At 35.5% G+C, this 22,090-nt stretch overlaps 1 protein-coding gene across 2 annotated transcripts in view; it reads left to right on the top strand.

Annotated features, from left to right (window-relative positions):
- The first annotated feature begins 1,335 nt into the window (after positions 1–1,335).
- TFPI (tissue factor pathway inhibitor) overlaps positions 1,336–22,090 on the top strand; it is a 136,268-nt gene continuing 115,513 nt past the window's right edge. Inside the window, exon 1 of one of the 2 annotated variants that reach the window (XM_073218555.1) lies at positions 1,336–1,588. The gene's annotated coding sequence lies outside the window, so the exon portion shown is untranslated. The remainder of the gene's footprint in view (positions 1,589–22,090) is intronic. The other variant, XM_073218554.1, reaches the window with a different exon arrangement.

Below are 22,090 nucleotides of genomic sequence, written 5' to 3'. Positions count from 1 at the left end.
AAAGAATTGAAAGGCAGAGACACAATAGCAAAGCGAGTGGAAGTTTTATTTGAATACACTCCAAGGGAGGAGAGGGCCGGAGAGGACATAGGCCCTGAACTTTTCGGGGAGGGCCTATTTATAAGACCTAGCCAGGAGGCACTTCTTTTTGATTGACAGGGTGAGTTTATTTGATTGACAGCTTTGGTTAAAGTCCACTCCTTGTGGTGGCATGTCTTTTCCCAAAATGCACACAGAAAAGCCAATGGGAGGGGAGCAAAACTGCCATTTTATTTTAATGACATTATGAGGAGGTTTGGTTTGGGTGCTTCTTAGTTTTGACAGATCCAAAGTTGGGACCTGGTTGGCACCAGTTTGGCCAGGTTATAGGCATGAAGTTACCTCCTTGCAAAGCCTTTGTTCTCTTCACATGGGACCCCTGACCTGGACAGAGTTTGGGCAGGTTTTTTTTCCTTGAACCCTATCTTCCCCTTCCCTGGCTGCTCATGTCCATGTTTCTACCTAACATTTTGAAGTCTGTACTGATCTTAGTCTGGTGACCATAATTCCATTATGGAAATATTAAAGGCTAGCTTCAAGAATAATAACCTACAGCCAGCTAAGTGACATCTCTAAATTTTAGTAAGTGTGTAGAGTAATAATAATACAATAATAACATAAACAACAGCAATAAACATGATGGTTAACATTTATTGAAGGTTTGCTATGTGTGGTGGCCTGGCTTAAGTGCTTTACATATATGTATGCACATATTATATGTATTAATACATTTACTGTTTATATCAAACTTAAGAACTTTTATTATCATTATTTTAGGGGAAAAGAAATAAGGCACAGAGAGTTTAAATAATTGGCCAAGGTTGCAAAGCTAGTAAGAAGCTAAAACAGGGTTCACAGCCTAACATTTTGCAACACAGAATACCATATACTGCCTCTCTTAAGAAAGAGAGAACAATAGCCCTCAGATTTTTTTCATAAATATACTGACAATGTAGATGAAATAATTGGAAGAAGAAATCAACTGGAAAAGAAGTTCATTTAATTAAGTAACAATGTAATGATAAGTATTTAACGTTTTAAAAAGAAAGAACTGAGAAAAAAAAGTTTTCTTTTTAACTGATTGCAAAAAGAATCCTTGAAAGTAAAATAAATAATTATTCAAAAATAGTAACTCTGAGATCTTAGTGTAAGCTGCTTCCTTTCTCTGTTTCTTCCATTGTAGAAAAAGACTTTTGAAGAGTTTGGCAAAATTAGCCTAAATACTGTTGGAGTGATCTAAACAGGAAGCCTGGCTATTCCCAGCTGCCAGTGATCTGAAACCAGCCCTGAGGCTCCCGCTTTGCTCCAATAGACAGAAGGGACTTTGGGCTGTAAAATCGTGAAATTCTTACCTCGCCCTTTCACTGCCTGCAGGATCAGATTGCAATTCTTTCAAGACTCTCCTCTCTCCGGTTTCTTAATCTGTTTAAAAGAAGAAGGAGAAAAGATAAATTCTCTCTTCAGTGCCTGGAAGAGAAAACAAAATAGCCTCAACTTCAGCTCCGCTTTGCAAAAATCTTTCCAAGAACTTTCTTCAGAGATTTTACTTGTGAGTACTTGGCAATATACTTTCTCGACATGAGAAATAACCTTTATTTCTTCTTACTTGGGGGAAGAGCAGGGTACAGAGTAGCAATGACTGGTAGAGGAAAACCACTGTCTGTAACCCTAAAATGAAAATCAACTCTTCTCTATAAACAAACTCAAAATGCAATGCAAAATTAATTTCTTAGAATTTAGCATTTAATTCTTAAGCATCTAATTCTTAAGTTCTGCAAACTTACCATTTAGTTCTTAGAGCTCAGCATTTACTTCATGTTTTTAAAATCATGAACATTTTTGTAAGAAGTTGGTAAGATGTAGCCTTTTTTATAATTTTAAGTTTGTAGTGACAATTATTAATTGTATCTGTTTAATTAGAATTTTCTGAAGATTTGGTTTACCTTTAAATATTATTTAGTAACATTAAGAAATATAACAAAGAGACTCTCTGCCAGCCTTATATTTAAAGAAATTTCTTTCATTGCTCTTAATTGGTGATATTTAAAATGAGGTATACACATTAGAATTCTTGTAATCTAAATGAAATGTTTTATGCCAGCATTAGTTAATCCCTCTTATGAAATGTTTTACAAGTCTCCAAAGACCAAAAGCTCATATTCTAAGATATTTAAATAAAGATATATGTGATTGCACTATCTGCAGTGCAGTTATGTAAATTAAAGCAATAGATGACATACCTACATAGTGTACTTGCTGGTTATGAAACAACCATGCAATTATAATGACACAATTATTTAAATATGGAAAAATCTCATTCGTATAAGAGTGCTACAAAAAATGAGGGCAAAGAGCAGTGCCTTGTAGAAAAGAAAAGATAAGCAACAGCCACACTGTGACTCAGTGCTCTAGAAATTAGTCACAAAATGACTTTGTAAATTATGTGATAAACACAAAGGGCAGAACCCAAGCAGGAAACTTACAGCACAGAGAGTCATATTTTATGTGTACAAGCATAATATTTATATTAGAGACAAAAAATTGTGTTAAATTTGAGATACTGCCAAGTTTTTTAACCTAACACAGTACTTCGTAAAACATTTTTGGGATTCTTTCAAATTCACCATTCTAATGCATGATTACTTCAAGACATATTATCTATATCTCATCTAATCCTTAAACTAAAGGGGAATAGTCTGTAAAAATTTATGGGAGTATGAAATTCTAATTTGGGGCTATACGTTAATAAACTGATATAAATATCCATAAGGATCAACATAGATTGAAAAATACTTACATAAATACAGATAATTAACATTATAGGCATAAGATTAAAACTTTAAAATACTATTAACAATTTGAATAGTTATATTGGGAAACCAGATGAATCTTCCTCAGGTGACTGACATAGACTCTTGTTGGGGCTCTTCACTGATACATACACTACTATTTGGTTTCCCTCTCAGTTAGGTATGCTGAATTGGACAAGGTGTTGTTTTAAAGGTGCAGTCTGGTATCTTTAAGCATTTGGTTTACTGCCAGTGACTAGATCAAAACCCCTTTGGGAAATGTTTTGTTAAAATGCTCCTGTTAAGTGGATTATGCCATCAACTGGTACTTGCTGGTGTGATTGATTGTAACTCTATGCTTCACATCTGATTGTTGTTTGTACAAATGTTTTGACTGGAGTCTTCCATTATAAACATTATTGCTAAACTTAAAAATAATAAATTATGAAATAGAAAACTGTTTTTGTATTAAGCTATAGTTTTTGTAACACTAGTTTACTCCTTTCTTGAAAATTTGTTTCCTGACCTTAGTTATCTACCTTATTCAAACTAAAAAGATAATTGGACAAGATGACAAACTACAGAAGGGAAAAGCCCAAGCTCAAAAGGCTTTACTTATACTCAGAATGCCTAGCAATCTCACTGCATAGTAAATGTGGTACAGGTTCTTTAGGAATGGTTGTTTTAAGCAATTCAGTGTCACAAACTTTAAGACAGATTTCAACTGATATCTACCTAATAGCAGGAAAAAACAATGCAAAGCATACATCCTTGGGGTAATGTAAGGGGTCGGGCATGAGAAACAATATGAAAAGAGAAGTACTCAATAAGGTCTTCAAAAAAATCTTGTATTAGTATAAATTAAATAAATTGAATGATACTATTAATTAAAATGGTTTATTTATGTCACCAAATTATTTTTGCTAGGTAGACATAATCTAAGAAGTACATTACATGCCAACTCATCTATTCTCAATAAAGGCTGTATCTAGCCACCCTTTTTTGTTTACCATCTAAAATATTTAACTGGGGGAATTTAAACTTGCAAAGTTGCCTTTTTTAAAAACAAAAATATTTTAAAATACATTATACCTTTTATTGGAAATATACCAATACTCTAATTCTTTCTGATTGTTATCACATCATTAGGAGAAATCTGAAGTCCAGACAGGGAGTGAGCATTGAAGTCCTTGTTTCTGGATATTAAATCTCACCACAATGAAGAAAGGGTGCAAGTTATTCCAGAGAGTTCTGTTCATGTTATACCATTTCCCTTGGGTATTTAAGACCCTCAAAAGCTGCTTTGTTGGTGTCACTTATTTTCTCCAGGAGTTCAGTTTTCCCACTACCCTTCTCTCCCTGTCTCCATTTCTCTTAAGTGGCAGGTGCCATGTAGAAAGACAGACTGAACTACCAAAAGGCTAAGAGCAAACTAATCATTTCCACTTCTCTTCTTTTCTAGAGTCAATAAAAAAAAAAATTGGACCCAAGCCAATTCTACTATGTTCATGTCTCTTCCTTTGGGATAATATGTTTCGTCTTATTTGGAACAAACACATTTTAATATTACTTTGAAAACCAGAGAGTAATAGGACACCATGGCCCATAGTAGCAAGTCCCAGTGCTGCAATATTTCTTATTGCAATTGTTCCATCTAGTGGACCACATATCCCTGGGTTTATGAAGTTATTACGAGGAAGTCCCCTCTCAAAATGTGAGGGTAGCATTACCTAGACTGAATAAATGTTGTGGATGAGGCTATTTCAACATCAGGAATGTGAAAGTACCAATCAATATGGCTCTAATAATGTAGTGTTTTTATTAGCAAGCATAGTGTGCCACTGACCCCTTTCAATTGTACCACATCCTCAGCATCACCACTGTCCTATCTCAAACCTCCTTCTCTCTCTCTTGATTGTGATTCTTATCATCTATCCCATTCTTGAATCCCGTAATAACCCATCTCTAAGCATCACCTTAAAAGACTTAGAAATGAAGTAAATTTCAGTAAATGGGTGAGTCTACAGAATAATAGGGTATGTTGCAAAATTTTGATATTATTTTTAAAGTTCATTTAGAAAGAACTCAGAAAATAAATCAAAATATCTTATGTGTACACATGCTCTTTTTTTTGCAACTGATTTCAAATATACTTGAATACAAAATGAGTTTCTGATTCATGCTGCATGAATGAACCTTGAAAATATTATACTAAGTGAAATTAGACAAAGAAGAGCAAATAGTTCATAATTCTACATATATGGAACATGTAGAATAGTGAAATTCATAGAGACAGAAAGTAGATTAGAGGTTATTAAGTAGCCATCATCTTGTCTGGAGGAGGAAGAGATGAATGAGTTGTTGAGTATAGATGCAGAGTTTCTGTTTGGGATGAAAAATTCTGGAAATAGTGCTGGTGATTGTACAACATTGTGAATGTAAATTCAAGAAATCAACCATTTCATCTAAATTGTCAAATTTATTAGCATAAAGTTGTTAATAGTATTTTCTTATACTAGAATTTGTAATGATGTGAATCCTCTAGTTCTTGACGTTGGTAATTTGTGCCTTTTCTTTTTCCTTATCAGTCTACATTGAGGTTTATTAATTTTATACATTTTTTAAATAATTTATTTCACTGATATCCTCTCTCAGTTTTTTTTCATTTTCTTGCTATAAATTTCTGTCTAAATATTACTTTGGCTATATTATGATAATGCTGTGCTCTCATTTTTATTCAGTTCAAATATCCTCTAATATCCCTGTGATTTCAACATTGACTCATGAGTTTTTTAGAAGAGTGTTATTTAGGTTCCAAATATTTGTAGATTCTTCAAATGTCTTTCTTTTTATTATTTCCAGTTTGATTTCATTAGGGTCACAGTACCTATTTTACATGGATAGAATAATTAGTAATTTACTGAGATATATTTTATGATCCTTAATAAAATCTACCTTGGCAAAAGTCCTGTGTACCCTTGAAAAGCACATGTGGAATAGAATGTTTTATGTTAATTAGATAAAGTTATTTATAGTGTTCATCAAATTTTCTAGTTTTTTGATTACCACTTCAATTTCTTTGCTGGTAATTGGTTTGTTTTGATTTTGTGTTTCTTTCTTGGTTAGTATTGGATGGTAGTATTTTTCTAAGAAGTTGTCCATTTCTTCCAAGTTTTCCAGCTTGTTAGCATATAGGTTTTCATAGTACTCTCTAATAATTCTTTCTATTTCTATGGGGTCCGTCATGATCTCTCCTTTCTTGTTTCTGATTCTGTTGATGTGTGTTGATTCTCTTTTACTCTTAATAAGTCTGGCCTGAGGCTTATCTATTTTGTTTATTCTCTCGAAGAACCAGCTCTTGGTTTCATTGATTTTTTTCTATTGTTTTATTCTTCTCAATTTTGTTTATTTCTTCTCTGATCCTTATTATGTCCTCCTTCTGCTGACTTTAGGCCTCATTTTTTCTTCTTTTTCCAATTTTGATAATTGTGATGTTAGACTACTCCTTTGGGTTTGTTCTTCCTTCTTTAAATATGCCTGGATTGCTATATACTTTCCTCTTAAGACTGCTTTTGCTGCGTCCCACATAAGTTGGGGCTTTGTGTTGTTGTTGTCATTTGTTTCCATATATTGCTGGATCTCCATTTTAATTTGGTCATTGATCCATTGATTTTTTTAGGAGCATGTTGTTAAGCCTCCATGTGTTTGTGAGCCTTTTTGCTTTCTTTGTACAATTTATTTCTAATTTTATACCTTTGTGGTCTGAAAAGTTGGTTGGTAGAATTTCAATATTTTGGAATTTACTGAGGCTCTTTTTGTGGCCTAGTATGTGGTCTATTCTGGAGAATGTTCCATGTACACTTGAGAAGAATGTGTATCCTGTTGCTTTTGGATGTAGAGTTCTGTAGATGTCTATTAGGTCCATCTGTTCTAGTGTGCTGCTCAGCACCTCTGTGTCCCTACTTATTTTCTGTCTGGTGGATCTATCCTTTGGAGTGCGTGGTGTGTTGAAGTCTCCTAAAATGAATGCATTACATTCTATTTCCTCCTTTAGTTTTGTTAGTATTTGTTTCACATAGGCTGGTGCTCCTGTGTTGGGTGCATATATGTTTATAATTGTTATAACCTCTTGTTGAACTGACCCTTTTATTATTATGTAATGTCCTTCTTTATCTCTTGTTACTTTCTTTGTTTTGAAGTCTATTTTGTCTGATACTAGTACTGTAACACCTGCTTTTTTCTCCCTGTTGTTTGCATGAAATATGTTTTTACATCACTTGACTTTTAGTCTGTGCATGTCTTTGGGTTGAGGTGGGTCTCTGGTAAGCAGTATATGGATGGGTCTTACTTTTTTATCCATTCTATTATTCTGTGTCTTTTGATTGGTGCATTCAGTCCATTTACATTTAGGGTGATTATTGAAAGATATGTACTTATTGCCATTCCAGGCTTTAGATTCATGGTTACCAAAGGTTCAAGGTTAGCTTGTTTAGTATCTTACTGCCTAACCTAACTTGCTTGTTGAGCTATTATAGACACTGTCTGGTGATTCTTTATTTCTCTCCCTTCTTATTCCTCCTCCTCCATTCTTCATATGTTGGACATTTGATTCCATTCTCTTTTGTGTTTCCTTTAACTGCTTTTGTAGGTAGTTGATTTTATTTTTTGCCTTTTGTTCGTATTTGGTTGGTCTGTTTTCTCTGCTGTGATTTTATTTTCTGTGGTGACATCTGTTTAGCCTCAGGACTTCTCCCATCTAGAGCAGTCCCTCTAAAATACCCTGTAGAGGTGGTTTGTGGGATGCAAATTCCCTCAACTTTTGCTTGTCTGGGAATTGTTTAATCCCTCCTTCATATTTAAATGATAATCATGCTGGATACAGTATTCTTGGTTCAAGGCCCTTCTGTTTCATTGCATTAAATATATCATGCCATTCTCTTCTGGCCTGTATGGTTTCTGTTGAGGAGTCTGATGATAGCCTGATGGGTTTTCCTTTGTAGGTGACCTTTTTCCTCTCTCCAGCTGCCTTTAATACTCTGTCATTGTCCTTGATCTTTGCCATTTTAATTATTATGTGTCTTGGTGTTGTCCTCTTTGTGTTCCTTCTGTTGGGAGTTCTGTATGCTTCTGTGGTCTGAGCAACTATTTTCTCCCCCAGTTTGGGGAAGTTTTCAGCAATTATTTCTTCAAAGACATTTTCTATCTTTTTTTCTCCCTCTTCTTCTTCTGGTACCCCTATAATGCGAATATTGTTCCTTTTGTATTGGTCACACAGTTCTCTTAAAATTCTTTCATTCCTGGAGATCCTTTTATCTCTCTCTGCTTCAGCTTCTCTGTGTCCCTGTTCTCTGATTTCTATTCCATTAATGGCCTCTGGCACCTCATCCAGTCTGCTCTTAAGTCCTTCCAGAGATTGTTTTATTTCTGTAATCTCCCTCTGGACTTCGTCCCTTAGCTCTTGCATATTTCTCTGAAGATCCATCAGCATGGTTATGACCTTTATTTTTAATTCTTTTTCAGGGAGATTGGTTAGGTTTATTTCCTCAGATTCCTTCTCAGGGGAGGATGTCTGGGTTAGTCTGGTCTGTTTCAAATTCTTTTGCCTTTTCATGGTGATAGAGGTAGTCATAGGGAGCTGGCGCTTGTGTTGGCTGGGAGAATGTCCGTTCTTCCTGGTTTGTGGCCTTCCTCTCCTGGAAGAACGGAGACCCCTAGTGGCTTGTGCTGGGCAGCTACATGCAGATGGGGTTTCTAATTCTTGCCCGGCCACTGTGAAGGAAACTCTACCCTGCTGCTGTAGGCGTTGCCAGTTTCAGGTTGCTGCTCCACTATGGCAGAGCCGCATCTGAAGGGGAATGGGCGGGAGGCTCTTTATCGCCGGGAGGGGCTTCAGAGCTGTTCTGCCACCCAGGGGGCTAGGGTGTCTGGAGTTCCGTGGAATTCCCAGCTGCTGGGCTAAGTGTCCCGGGATACTTCCATCCAGCTGTGGGGTCCCTGTCCCTTTAAGACTTTCAAAAAGCACTTGTTTTTCTTTGTCCCATGGGCTCTGGCTGCGAGGATGCACTCGCAGCTTTTACTGTCCCGTTTCCCTAGTATCCAGCACCCCGTGTACTGTGTGTCTTCTCTCCCAGTGCAGATGGCTAGGGCTGGGTATTTAGCAGTCCTGGGCTCCCTCTCCCTCCTGGCTCTGACTCCTCTCCTCCCACCAGGAGCTGGGGTGAGGGGTGCTCGGGTCCCGCTGGGCGTGGCTTTTATCTTACCCCCTTCGTGAGGTGCTGGGTTCTAGCAGGTATGGATGTAGCCTGGATGTTGTCCTGTATCTTCTGGTCTCTCTTTTAGGGAGAGTTGTATTTGGTGTATTTTCAAAAATATATATGGTTTTTGGAGGAGATTTCTGCTGCTCTACTCACGCTGCCATCTTGGCTCCTCCTCTGTGTATTTTTTTATGTTAAATTTTGGGTATAGTTGTTGAACTCTCTGACTGTATCTCTGGATTTATCTACTTCCCTTTCCTGTTCCATCAGTTTTGTTCATATCATTTGAAGCTCTGGTATTAGGTACATAAACACTTAGGATTTTCTTCTTAATAATCTCTCCCTTTATCATTATGAAATGGCCCTCTTTGTAATACTCTTTGCTGTAAAATGCAATTCACTATTAATATAACCACCTTAGGTTTCTTCTGATTGATGCAAAAGTTGTATATTTTCCATCCTTGTACTTTGAATTTGTGTGTTCATATATAAAGTGAGTTTTTTAAGCAATGTATAGTTGTGTCTTGCTGTTTTATTCAATCAGAAAATATTTGCCTTTAAATTGAGGTGTTTACACATAATGTAGGGGGGACACAGGGAGGGCTGTATAGCACAGAGAAGACAAGTAGTGACTCTATAGCATCTAACTATGTTGACGGACAGTGACTGTAATGGGGTATGTGGCAGGGACTTGATAATGGGGGAATCTAGTAACCACAATGTTGGTCATGTAATTGTATATTAATGATTACAACATTTTTAAAAATTGTGGTGTTTAAAACATTTAATTTGATGTGATAACTGATATGTTTGAATTTGTCTATCGCTTGTTTTTGCTATTGGTCCTATCTGTTCTTCTCTCCTCTTTTACTTCTTTGGGGTCTTCTTTTGGAATTAGGTTTATATAAGATAATATTTTTGTCTCCCTTGTTGGTTTATTTGCTATCATTCTTTATTTTGTTATTTGTTGTTGCTTTTGGGCTTACCATATACATCTTTGATTCATCACGGTCTCCTTCAAGTGATATTACACATTTCTCAAACAGTATCATCCCAAACAGTGTACTTCCTCTTTTCCCCTCCTAGCCTTTGTGCTATTTTTGTCATACATTTTGTTTCTATGTATTTATAAAGAACAAACTCAGTGTCATTATTTTGGTTTCAAGCAGTTATATTTTTTAAATATTTTTTTAAAATTTAGGCTGCCTTCAGATTTATAGAAAACTTGTGAAGCTAGAAAGAGTTGTCATATAGCCCAGATCCATTTTATTAACATATCAGTATGGTACATTTGTCAAGATTAATGAAATAATTATCTTTCAAAGAGATTTAAACATATAAAAGTCTTTTATGTTTGCCCAGGTAGTTACCTGCTCTGGCATCTTTATTCTGTCCATAGATCCACATTTCCATCTGGTGTCATTTTCTTCTTCAGGCACTGTCCTCTCTTCCCAGGATCTTAGTTACACATACATTAATTAGGATGCTTGAAGTTACCTCACAGCTCACTAATGCGCCACTCATGATTTTTAGTCTTCTTTTCCTCCTTATGTTTCAATTTACATGTTATATCTTTTCTCCTGCTATGACTAATTTGTTTATAATCTTATATAGTGTACATTCAATAATTGTTTTCTTCTCTAGGTATTTGGTTTGGGTTTGTTCTTTCTCTACTTTCTCTTCTTTCTAGCTTCTTGCACAAATGGAAGAGAGGTATAATTATGGTTTTAATATCTTTGTTATTTTCTGTGTCATTTCTGTGTTTTTTTGATTCTTCTCATTATGAGTTATAGTTTATTTTTTTTTACATGCTTTGTAATTTTGATTTGAATGCATGATACTATGAATTTTACTTTCTCAGGTGCTGGATATGTTGTATTCCTCTAAGTATTCTTGAGCTCTATTCTGGCAATGTAATGACTTGGAAACAATATGGTATTTTATTATCTTGCTGTTAAGCTTTGCTGTAGGCAGGATCAGAGAAATGTTTATTCTTGGTTAACCTTCTGATTACTAGATGCTTCATGAATTGAGATTTTTGCAATTTAGGGACAAGAAATAGTCTCAGCTTTACATATGTTCTAAGTGTGATCCCTCTAGACCTTCTAGATGGTTCTTTACCTAAACTTGGGCACCTTTCTCTCAGGCATGCACTAATCAGCATTAAGCTGAAGACTTGAGGGTCATCTGAAATCTCTGTATCTCTCTTGCGGTGCAGTTCTTTACTCTCTGGTACTCTGTCCTGCATACTCTAGCCACCGTGGCCTCCCAGACTCCCTGCTTCATCTCCCCAGCTCAGGGAGACCACTGGGCAATTCCAAAGGTCCCCTTCCCTTTCCTTTGGTATGGAAGCTGTCTTTAATCAGTGCACTGAAACAAATGTCAGAATATAGGACTGAGCTCTTGTTTCCCATCCATATGGAATCCATATGTTATCACTGTCCTTCAGTGACCAATATTTAACTAGTTGAAAGCCATCATTTCATATATTTTGACTGTTTTCTTTTTTTGAGTGGATAAGATCAACACATTTTTGCAATCCCAGCAACTATGTTAGATGAGTAAATACATTTATATGTTTGTACAATGAAAAACTTAAATGCACTATTTCTACATAATAATTATTTTATCTCAGATAAGCAGTTTGTTTCATTATGTTTTTCTGATAATAGTAACAGCCTGGGCAGCTATTCTCTCTCTTTCCTAATTTAGATGACAAATGAACTCTACAAGCTTAAAACCAATCGAGTTGTCACTTGCTCAACAATGTTATTTACATAGTCTCCAGAGTTTATTACAAATTAAAGACTGCTCTTACTGATATAGATTCCTATCACAATTTCTCATACTTATCTTTCCTCCCCTGCTTCCTGGTTACTTCTACCTGCTGAAAGCTAGGGAAATGTAATTGACAGCAAAAGTTAAAACTTTCTCTCTTTATAAAAGGAAGCTTAGTTTCAGGTGCTTCCTGCTCAGTTAATTATGTTAACTGAAACACACAGATAATCCCAAGTAGCAAACATTGTAGATAAAATTTATACTTAGCATTAGAATTTGGTTTTATAATTATGCATGTGTACATCATTCAAGTTTCTATACATCTTATTTAGGTTCTACAGTTTTAATCTCATTTAGCATACCAGTCTATGAGGAAAGGAAACAAGATCACAGTAAAGAAATCATTATGGAATCCATGTCTTGCTTCTACTGAGTTATTAAAAATTGTGAGATAAACAATTCATCTTAGAGATACACCCAATCCCTTCTTTCAGAGCCAATAATTTTATTACAGTCCCAGACTTTCCAGGATTAACATTTTTGTATATATTTTTCTCTTAAGGAATTGCTGAGGAATGTGCCACCTGAAAAAAGATGTTTAATCCCAAGGAGAATTTAGATTAGTCTCAATTTACATGGCAAGAGATTTTTTTCCTATAAGTGATCATCCCTGCATGAAGCTCCTTTAAAGCCATTTTAAATTTTTATTAATTAATTATAGCCCTTAAAAAAGGTTTCCAAGGCACCAGTGTTTGCCAAATCATTATGATGTCAGCATCACTCTCTCTGCTACCACTTATCTGCATTTCATGTTACCATCACGTTCAGGGGCCCAGTTAATACAAGTAACCATCTATCCTTCCTAATAGGCATTGGAAGCCTCACCTAAAAAGACCTGACAGAGTGGGCACCCGTGGATAGTCTTTGAAAATGTATGTGAAAAAAAATCTATGCATGTGTGTATTTGCACTTGAGAAAGGAGTCTGTAGTTTTCCTCAGATGTCTCAGGAGTTTAAACATCAGCATGAAAGCTTACACATAATCATGTGAGACATGATTAAAAATCTAAGGAAAACAGTATATATAGACAGAGTTAGGATAAAAAAGAATGGCAAGTTTTAATATGTCTGGAAGAAGGCAAGATAAAGATTTCAAAGGCTGATAAACTTGACAGAATGGGGTGTGTGGAACCTGTGGGGTAGCAGACAGAGATAAGTTATCCTACAGATAAGAATTCTTTCAAAAAACAATCTTTTTGAGAAGCCCAGAAAGAGATTAAATCCTTTAAAAATCTTTCATTTCTATCACTATACTTGAGGCAGATTATAATATTAGTATATTTCAAACTGAGCCTTAACTAATTTGCTTTTTATATACTACATCCTTTGCAGGATAGGAAAAGTACACAATGTGATAAATTTTAACCATTCATAAATAAACTTTATTTTAGGACTTTAAGTAGCTTACAAAAAATTAAAAATCTGGTCTCCATTCTCAGAAAATTACAATCAAGCGAATTAAGTAGGGCATTTAACAAGAAAATGTCTCATTCCTGATTATATGATTATGTGTTAGGAGTAAAAGAAATGGCAATTTGGACAAACTAACTGGTCTTTATAAAAATGTAAAATAGTGATCATTCAGTGGGAGGAATCAAGAGAAAAAGAACTATTTATGGGATTCTATGGATAAAAAGGAAGTGGCACCAATTGCCTCTCATTCTCTGGGCCCATAGTTTTTATCCTTCCATGGGTCTGATATTTTACAGTCTGAACAGAAGCCGCTGAAGTTCAACATGTTAATGGTTGTGGGAGGACTCTGACTCAGCCGCCTGGATCTCCCTGTTTCTTTACAGTATGATTCCGAGAAGCTGAACTCAGGACATCACCTGAACACATGGGTATAGTCACCACAGCTGCAGTTCCAATCTCGAACTAAGCTCAGACCTCTCCCCAGATACTTACTATTAGAACACAATCAAAAAATTCCAGGTTTTCACATTAAGACTTATTTCACTAGCAGAATTATTTTCCCTAAAGAGTGAGAAAATTGATCATTATTGGTTTATCATGTTTATTGTACTTAAGGATAAAAACTTAAAACTTTATCTAATATATATGGTACTATAACAGTTTTCTTCAGATAGCTACCTGCTTCATCATTTAACTGAAACCAAAATGTAAATAATTAGCCTTAGGTATACTGAGTACAGAATTTTTTCTCCTCTTTTCCTAAAGGAAATAATATAGTCACATTTTGTGGGTATTTCCCTTATGTGGGCTAAGATTTTGCTCTCCTTTTCTCATACAAGCTGAGATAATCAGAAACAGAAACTTGAGAAGTCTCCAGTATTATTTGTCTAACCAGAAAGAAATATCTGCGATGGCAACAGACTTTGAAGGGAAATGAGGAAACTTACCTGACTTTAGTTATTGATCCTTGAAATTTAAAAAAAGGTAATACCAACTTAAATGACATTAGCTATGAATCAAAGTTCTAAATTGAACTATGTTAGGAAGGTCTCAACTGTCTTTCCAAAGTACATATACCCCCTGCCCATAGATGTCACCCTCAATCTGAATCAATATATTAATCAGAATTAATAATTATATAACAAAGAGATAGACTTATAATTAAAGAAGCAATGGTCCTCAAATAACATTTTCCTGTCTTACTTAATAATGGGTACCTAGAAAAACAGATACGAAAAGCAGGAAAAATAAACAGAAGCAGCCATAGGTCTTTCTATTAGGCAAAAAAATCAACCTGAGCAGCCAGGCAAGGGGAAGATAAGGCTCAAGAGAAAAACTGCCTAAACTCTGCCCAGGTCGGGAGTCCCATGTGAAGACAACAAAGGCTTTGCTAGGAGATAACTTCTTGTCTATTGGAACCAGGCCAAACTGGTCCCAACCTAGAGCAATTGAACAAAATTAAGAACTGCCCAAACCATACCTCACTGTGGGAAAGGACGTGTGCACTGAGATAGATGGCTGAGACGGATGGCATTAAATAACCTCACCTTGTCAAACAGGCACCTCCTTGCTAGAATGCAATATGTAGGCCTTCACCTGCATTGACTCTGGCCCGCTCCTCCCTTGGAGTGTATTCAGATAAAACACTCTGCTTCACTACTGTGTCTCTCTCTGTCTTTTCAGTTCTCTGTTTTGGTCGGGATGAGAACTGAGGGAAAGAAAGTCAACCCTTAGCATATCTATATCGCTCTATTTCTTAATGTGGATGACAGTGATAATAAAGATAGTTAATTATATTCTTTCTTTCTCCTCACACCAGAATTTATTCCACGCATTTGTGTTTTTTGCTTTTCCTTCTATTTAGAGCTATTGGCATTAGTAGTTGGGCAGAATTTTATTCTTGAAAATCTCCGTTTTAGTTTGGTATATACAATACCAACTTTTATTTGTTTTTATCCCCCCAAAAGAAAAGAAATGAAAACAGTATGCTATGAAGAGCTTTGCTTTTAAATAAACTGGGTTACTATGAGAATGAGTCACTGTGACTTTGAAAGGGACTCATTCAAAGAAATGAATGCCACCTTCTTCTGAAAAAAATGTCTTACAAATTTAACTATAAAATCTAGACAAAATAATTCCATACTTTTTTCCTAAAAGAGTTTTGGTAATTATGGGCAACTAGCTATATATGGAAGAATCTTTGGCATTATTTCCTTTATTATGTGTTTTTATTTTATTTCCCTTTGTTTAGTGTATTTTTAGTATCAGTAAATCTATACTATATCATATTCTCTTGGGACATACAATTTTTAGAAATATGTTTAGGTGTTCACCTTTCCCTATTCTTAACTTTCTAATTATCTCTTAACCCTCCTCTACTTTCTTAATGTCTCTCAATTTTCCCTCTCTTAACTAGCAATAAGAATTACAATTCCTTATTACTATTTACAGGGAAATTATTTTTGGATATTACATTCCAAAAATATAAACATAAAAGATGTTTTAAAAATGGTTTTAATTGATGAGTATCTTGACTTATTTTACTTAAAGGATTTTGGCCCAAAACTGAGTAAAAGTCCCCTAGTTATGATCTGATGAAATGCTAACTTTTAAACATTAGGAATAATCTGAAATTCACTTTAGTGATGAAAAAGAAGAAGATATTTGTATGACTAGTGTGTCTTTTGGAGGTTTGTAGTAGCCCTTTCCTTGAATAGTCACAATTCCTGTGTTTGAGTTAAAGCTCTGACTATATGCAAATATTAAGACTTTGGGGAAAAAGAGAAACAGGGCAGTTTCTGGGCTTCAGTTTTCTTATTTAAAAAAAGTAGGATATTCTAAAAACATATCCCTATGGTTTCTTTTATCTCCAGCAGTATATAATTATGCTCTTGTCGTACCTTGCAGTTTTTAAAAACTCGCAAGTAAACTTAGGTTACACATGTTTTATGCTATTTCAATGTCAAGTAACATGAAGATTTTATTCTTTCTCACTGGTATCACCATTTCCTTTCTATGGGTTTTAGTTATTTTTTTTTACTTTTATTTTTCACATTAGGAATGACAAGAAGTTAGGCGTACACAGTGAACAGCTTTTAACATGTTATACGTAGAGGAAACTCCCCTGTTTTATAAAATAATATCTGACAACTATTTCTGTGTCAAAAAGAGAGTAACAAACTATCAGTGAAATTATCACAATCTAAAATACAGTAAGTGTTATGACTTGATCTATTAGCTAACATCAGGGAATTTCACATCACACAATTCTCCAGAAGCATGACTTCCTGTAATGAGAGCCAAATCTGAAAGACATTTCCTGAATGGATTGACCCATCTTTTAGTAGATGGAATTAGGATCAACAGTCGGCAATTATTTTGGTAAATTTGGTTTTTGTTGTTGTTTTGGCTTTGTTTTATTTCTAATTCACTGTGCTGTTCTAATATTACTTACTTTTCAGGTACAGAATATTTTGCTTCATTGTTTCCCACATTTTATCTTTAGTCTGGGTATATATACTTTTTAAATGTAATCTAAAAAATTGATTCTTTTATAGCAAAACATCAGGCATTGTTTTAATGTCAAATGGTTTTAATGGTAAGAAAATGGATTTGGACCTAAGCTTTGTAGTACAATATTATTTGCCTATCACACTAGGCCAATCAAAAATGTTGAAAAAGAAATGGTTAATAATCAGTCTGTGACAGTAAAAACAGCAAAGTAACTGTCAGTTAAGTTACACTTGGCTGCTGGTAGGACAAAATAAAAACACAACTAGCTTAAATAATGAGGCTCCTTATCTTACATTATTCAAAGTATAGATAGAATGCTTCCAATCACGACGAATCCAGGTTCAGTCTATCTAGCACCACAGGTCATCTTTATTTTAGGGTAGTTCTCAACATTACAAGATGTGACTCTTCTTTAGTCACAGACATCACATAAATATACAGCGTGTGGATGGAGACATCATATGGCCCTTCCCATGTGGTTCCATTTAGAGCAAAGATCTTTTTTAAAAGTACCTAAGTCCCAGCCCCGGAAGATAGTAAACATCCTCTCTCCTCTCATTGGCCAGAGATTTATCATACAGAAATGTTGGGAAAGAAATTCCATTCAGAGATACAGGGAAGTTATAGTGGAAGAAATTCATTAAAGGGAGAATAGCAGGGAATGGCAGCTGCCCTGAAGGCAGCAGAGAGCAAGGAAGTACAGATAGAGGAAAGGGAAGCTCATTGAACTCCTGCTCGGCCTAGGGCACATCTCTTGCCAACTCCTAAAGCCAGGGTTACCTGGTGTCCAGTGTCTGATTGAATCTGCACAGTGTGGGAATTAAGTCCCTACCACCCAGGATTTGGGGGTGCCACAGAGCACTGGATGGAGTGAGATTATGCTCTGAGAATTTCCCAAAGGCAAATAAAGGAGATTTTCAGGCAGTTGCTAAAGAGCACAATTTTACAGCTACGGTGCTGTCCAGGTCACCCAGGAGATGGGAACTTGCAAGCCCAAATCTGAGCTCTTGGTAGCCCCTTCCTACTTATCTGGGTGAGAATGGAGACAGACAGAGGGAAGACTTGTCCTTAAGTCTGGACAATAGAATGAAATAGAGTAACAAAGAAGCTTACCACTAGAAAAGCACAGAAACAAAACATAGTAAGTTGAATAACAAGTCTTTATTTAAGGCGAAAAGCACACTTGAAGAAAGGAGAATGTGGACAACCTCGGAGAGAAGACACATTTAAGGGTTTAGGGTTTGGGGTTTATAGGGCCTTGTGGGTAGGGGTCAGCATAAGGTATGATGCATACAGGTGATTTATAATTTCTTTGAAATTTTGTCTTAAGAATAGGGTTATTTAGGTGGTTATTAATCTGTGTCTTGGCATTCTCTATCCACATAGATTTATTTACACTTCAGAGGTCTATCTCCTGTCCTGGTTATAAAGTTACTTAATTGATTAAGGGGCTGTAAAAAGAGGAAGAACAGCATACAGATTAAATTAAAAAATAAGATGGGCCTTTTTGCAGGCTAAGTAGATTTTACAATGGAATGACCCTTGTCCCATTTCCCTGCCCAACCTCATGAGGTAGGTAAGATAAACCCTTGCTTGACTTTTCTTTATCTTGGAAATTGTTTTTCATCTGGGGAATATATAGTGATTCCAAGTCACTCCTGGCCTTTGAAACTTCAACTAATTAACTAATTAACTCTGTGAGTCCTTTCTGACTCTCTGGTTTTATCTGGTTAACTCTTTGAGTCCCTTTTGGTGGGTTTTACTGGATTTATTCTTTCTCCACCCCACTCATGTCTGTCTTCCTGCCTAACAGAAATATCAAAGCCAATCACTGTAAAGAAAATGAAATAACCATGATTAATGTGGATTAATGAAGTTTTGTATTTATAAATTTATTCATGAGATGGGCATTCAGTTCACCTGCTATCAATGAAAAGTGATAGAGAATGGTGGTAGCATAAAGCAAAGGAACAAGATGACTGAAACAACACTTTAAAAAGTTGAAAATAATGACAGGAATACATCCATAATCTCACTAACCTTTAAAACTTTTCTTTCTGTATGACACCAATTTTTGCTTAGTTGATGTTGGAGTGGAAGAAATTTCCTCTACCCCTCAAGCTTCTAAGAATCAAATTGATATGAGACAGATTAACAAGAGAAAAATCTAAAGATTAATTGTGTACTTTTGGGGAAGCCATAGACGTGGGTTCCAAAGACAAGGAGAATAAACCAGGAAGAAGGGGGTAAGGGTCTGAGACATCAAAGGAAAAGGGAAGTAAATAAAAAGAATATGAAAAGAGTAAATATTTGGTAAACAAAATACTTGATGGGTCACACAGAAATAATGGAGCGCATAGAGAAATTTTAACACATATAGCCACATCCCTCCCAGTCCACCACACCTAGTTTACATTATAAAATAGCTGTCTACTGTGATAGTTCTCCTCCTGAGGTATTTATGCAGTTGTGGGGGTAGGAGGTCAAAGTTTCTTTCTGGGTCCTTTGGACCTTGATCCTTCTCAATTCTGCATGTCACAATGGCATATAATGGGATAACCTTCCTTTGGTTCCTACAATCTTACATTTTTATATATAGCATTCATTTTACTATGACTATTCTCCACTTTATTTTCTAGTTATTATTATTACGAATTTAACTTTGTGTACTATTGCATCTGGTAGATAGATGTGCTGTCATATCTAATAAATGCCATAATATTTATTTATACCTGCATTATTTTAAAATGTAATACTTTTTCTATGCTAAAATAAACATGAATGTGCATTTAGCCATTTTCTTATTTTTATCATTTATATATTTCCTCTTGCCAACATTCCTCAAAGTCTTGCCTTATTGTCCTTAATCTCTATCCAAATGATAAAAACCCAACTCTGAATCCTTCAAAAGTTTAATTCCTGTATCTGGAGGGAAGAGGCACTAATTTTTGAAGGTACAAATTACTGTGAATTTATAATTTGAGATTGCCCAGAAATCTTTAAATAAGAGGTTTTCAATGTCCCATTTTATTTTACCTAAAGAAAATGGTAACCCTTACCATTTTTAAAAGTCCACTCCTTCATGACATTTTGAACAATTTCAACCTCTTCTTCACATAGAAAATTGCTTCACAGCAAGAAAATCTTCAGTTTTCTATCTGCTTTTCAACAATTCCACAATAAAACAGACACACACACACATTCTACTACCTGAAAATATCTCATATTTCCCTCTCCCCTCCCCCTAAATAAAACCTCTCATTTTAATGGAAGATACTTTCTTCTTTAGGCCAAAGTTAAAGTCTCTTCACCTGCCCAGGATCTCATCCTCTACTCATTATATTTTTGTTTTAGCTTTTGTCTCTTCCTCTCCAATACCTTCCACAAAAGTTTCCCTTCAAATGCTCTCTCTTACTTTGCAGCAGAGATTTATAGAACAATATTGTAAACTGCTGTTTTCACAGCTTCTGTTCCAGTTCCTTCTTCAGCTCACTTGCTGCTTTACCCATCACTATGCAAATCTTCTTTTAGAATTTTGCAAGGGTACTGACAATGCCATTGTCACTAAACCCCATGCAAGTTTTTTAGCTCTTGCTTTACCTGAACCTTCTGTGTTTTAGACATTGCTGACTGACAATTTCTTGAAGTACTCATTTCCCTCAGTGTCTGTGTCACAACAACCTCCTAGGTTTCCTCCTGCTTCCCAGGCTATATTTTAGTCTTTCTTCTCAGACTTGTTTTCCTCATCCTTGTTCTTCCAATTTCAGTTCTAGGGTATTCCTTCCCAGTCTTCACATTCATCTCAGAGTCACTATGTGGATCACATGAATTAATGTTTGTAAAAGCACTAAGAAGAATGCCTGCTCCATTTCAAATGACTACATAAATTATGTTAAATAAATCTCATCCATTCCACAAAAATGATAAAGAAGAGTTCTGAAATGTCCCAAATTAGGTGACATAAGAGCCTGAGAATGAGAGAGAGAGACAAGGGAAGATGATCAGTCGATAGCTGTAGGCCATAGCCACCCAGACTCCACATTTCTAGATAAAGTCATTTCAACAGTTCTCTAGAAGGTCCCCACAACCACTGCATCCCCCTTGTACATCACCAGTGACTGTCATCAACAACCAATCTATGAGCCTTCAGTATAGACAACCACATATCCCAGGACTTTCCCACATCCCATTAGCCCACCTTCCTTATCTGTAGCCAAAGTGAATTTAAACAACTTTCTTTTCTTGAGACCCCTCATAAAGGTGCCCCATTTCTTGAGTCTGGTGGACAAGTTTTTTCTGTTAACTGGCCTTGTTGCTAGTGAAGCAGAAACCTCCTGTCCAGGACTCAGTTCTTTTTCTGGCTGCATCTGTAAAGGCTCAATAAATACTTTTGTTTGAGAGATCTTTTGGTCTCTAAGGTTTTTGATTTGTCAGAATAATCATCATTTACATATTGATTCTCACATTTCTATCTGAAGCAGACATGTCTACTCTGAGCTCCACATATACATACTGGCTTATTTCATGGCTCCAAAGAATGTCTCAAAAATACTTCAAACTCAAACTGCCTTAGGCTGCATCCATCACATTGCTAAGGCAACATGTTCTTAAGCATGTTATTTTTTTAATTTCATTGCCTGGAACCATCCATTGACCCCTTTGTGTAAGATTCCTTTCTTTCTCATCTTCCATATCATTTTAATCACCAAATTCTTTTGAATTTACCTTTTAGTTTCCTCATAGATCAAGCCAATTCTCCACAACTCCACTTCCAATAATATTACATATCAAAGGCACCTCTTCTCTCAAAACTTATCCAGAAGCTTCTGGCTTTCTGATATTCCAGAATATACTTCAAATCACTTCATAAAAACTTTCAGGTATACAGGTTAAAAGGACTTTTTAGCTTATTTTTATATTTTGTATGTATGTGATAAATATTTCTGATGTTATGACATAAAATATGGAAGACATACATGATAATGTTTGATAATTTTATGTATTCTAGAATATTGTTTGGTTAGGTTACTTTGTGCTTCAAAACCTGAGGCATCTTAAACAGTCTGTCATTATTTCATTCTAATGTATTTCAGTTTTTTAATGAAAGGTCTATTCTTTTCTTATAAGAAAATTGCATGAAAGTAATTCTCCATCCAACTTCCAAGTATCAGCTTTCTCACACATTTTGCTTTTTGTTCCAATTTTCAAGTTTTCTCTCTGAAATTTAGAAGTTGTTGGTATTTTG

This window comes from Manis javanica, chromosome 12 (assembly GCF_040802235.1).
Source record: "Manis javanica isolate MJ-LG chromosome 12, MJ_LKY, whole genome shotgun sequence".
NCBI lineage: Eukaryota > Metazoa > Chordata > Mammalia > Pholidota > Manidae > Manis > Manis javanica.
The sequence above is the reverse complement of the archived record's forward strand: the minus strand, read 5'-3'. Positions and strand labels throughout refer to the sequence as shown.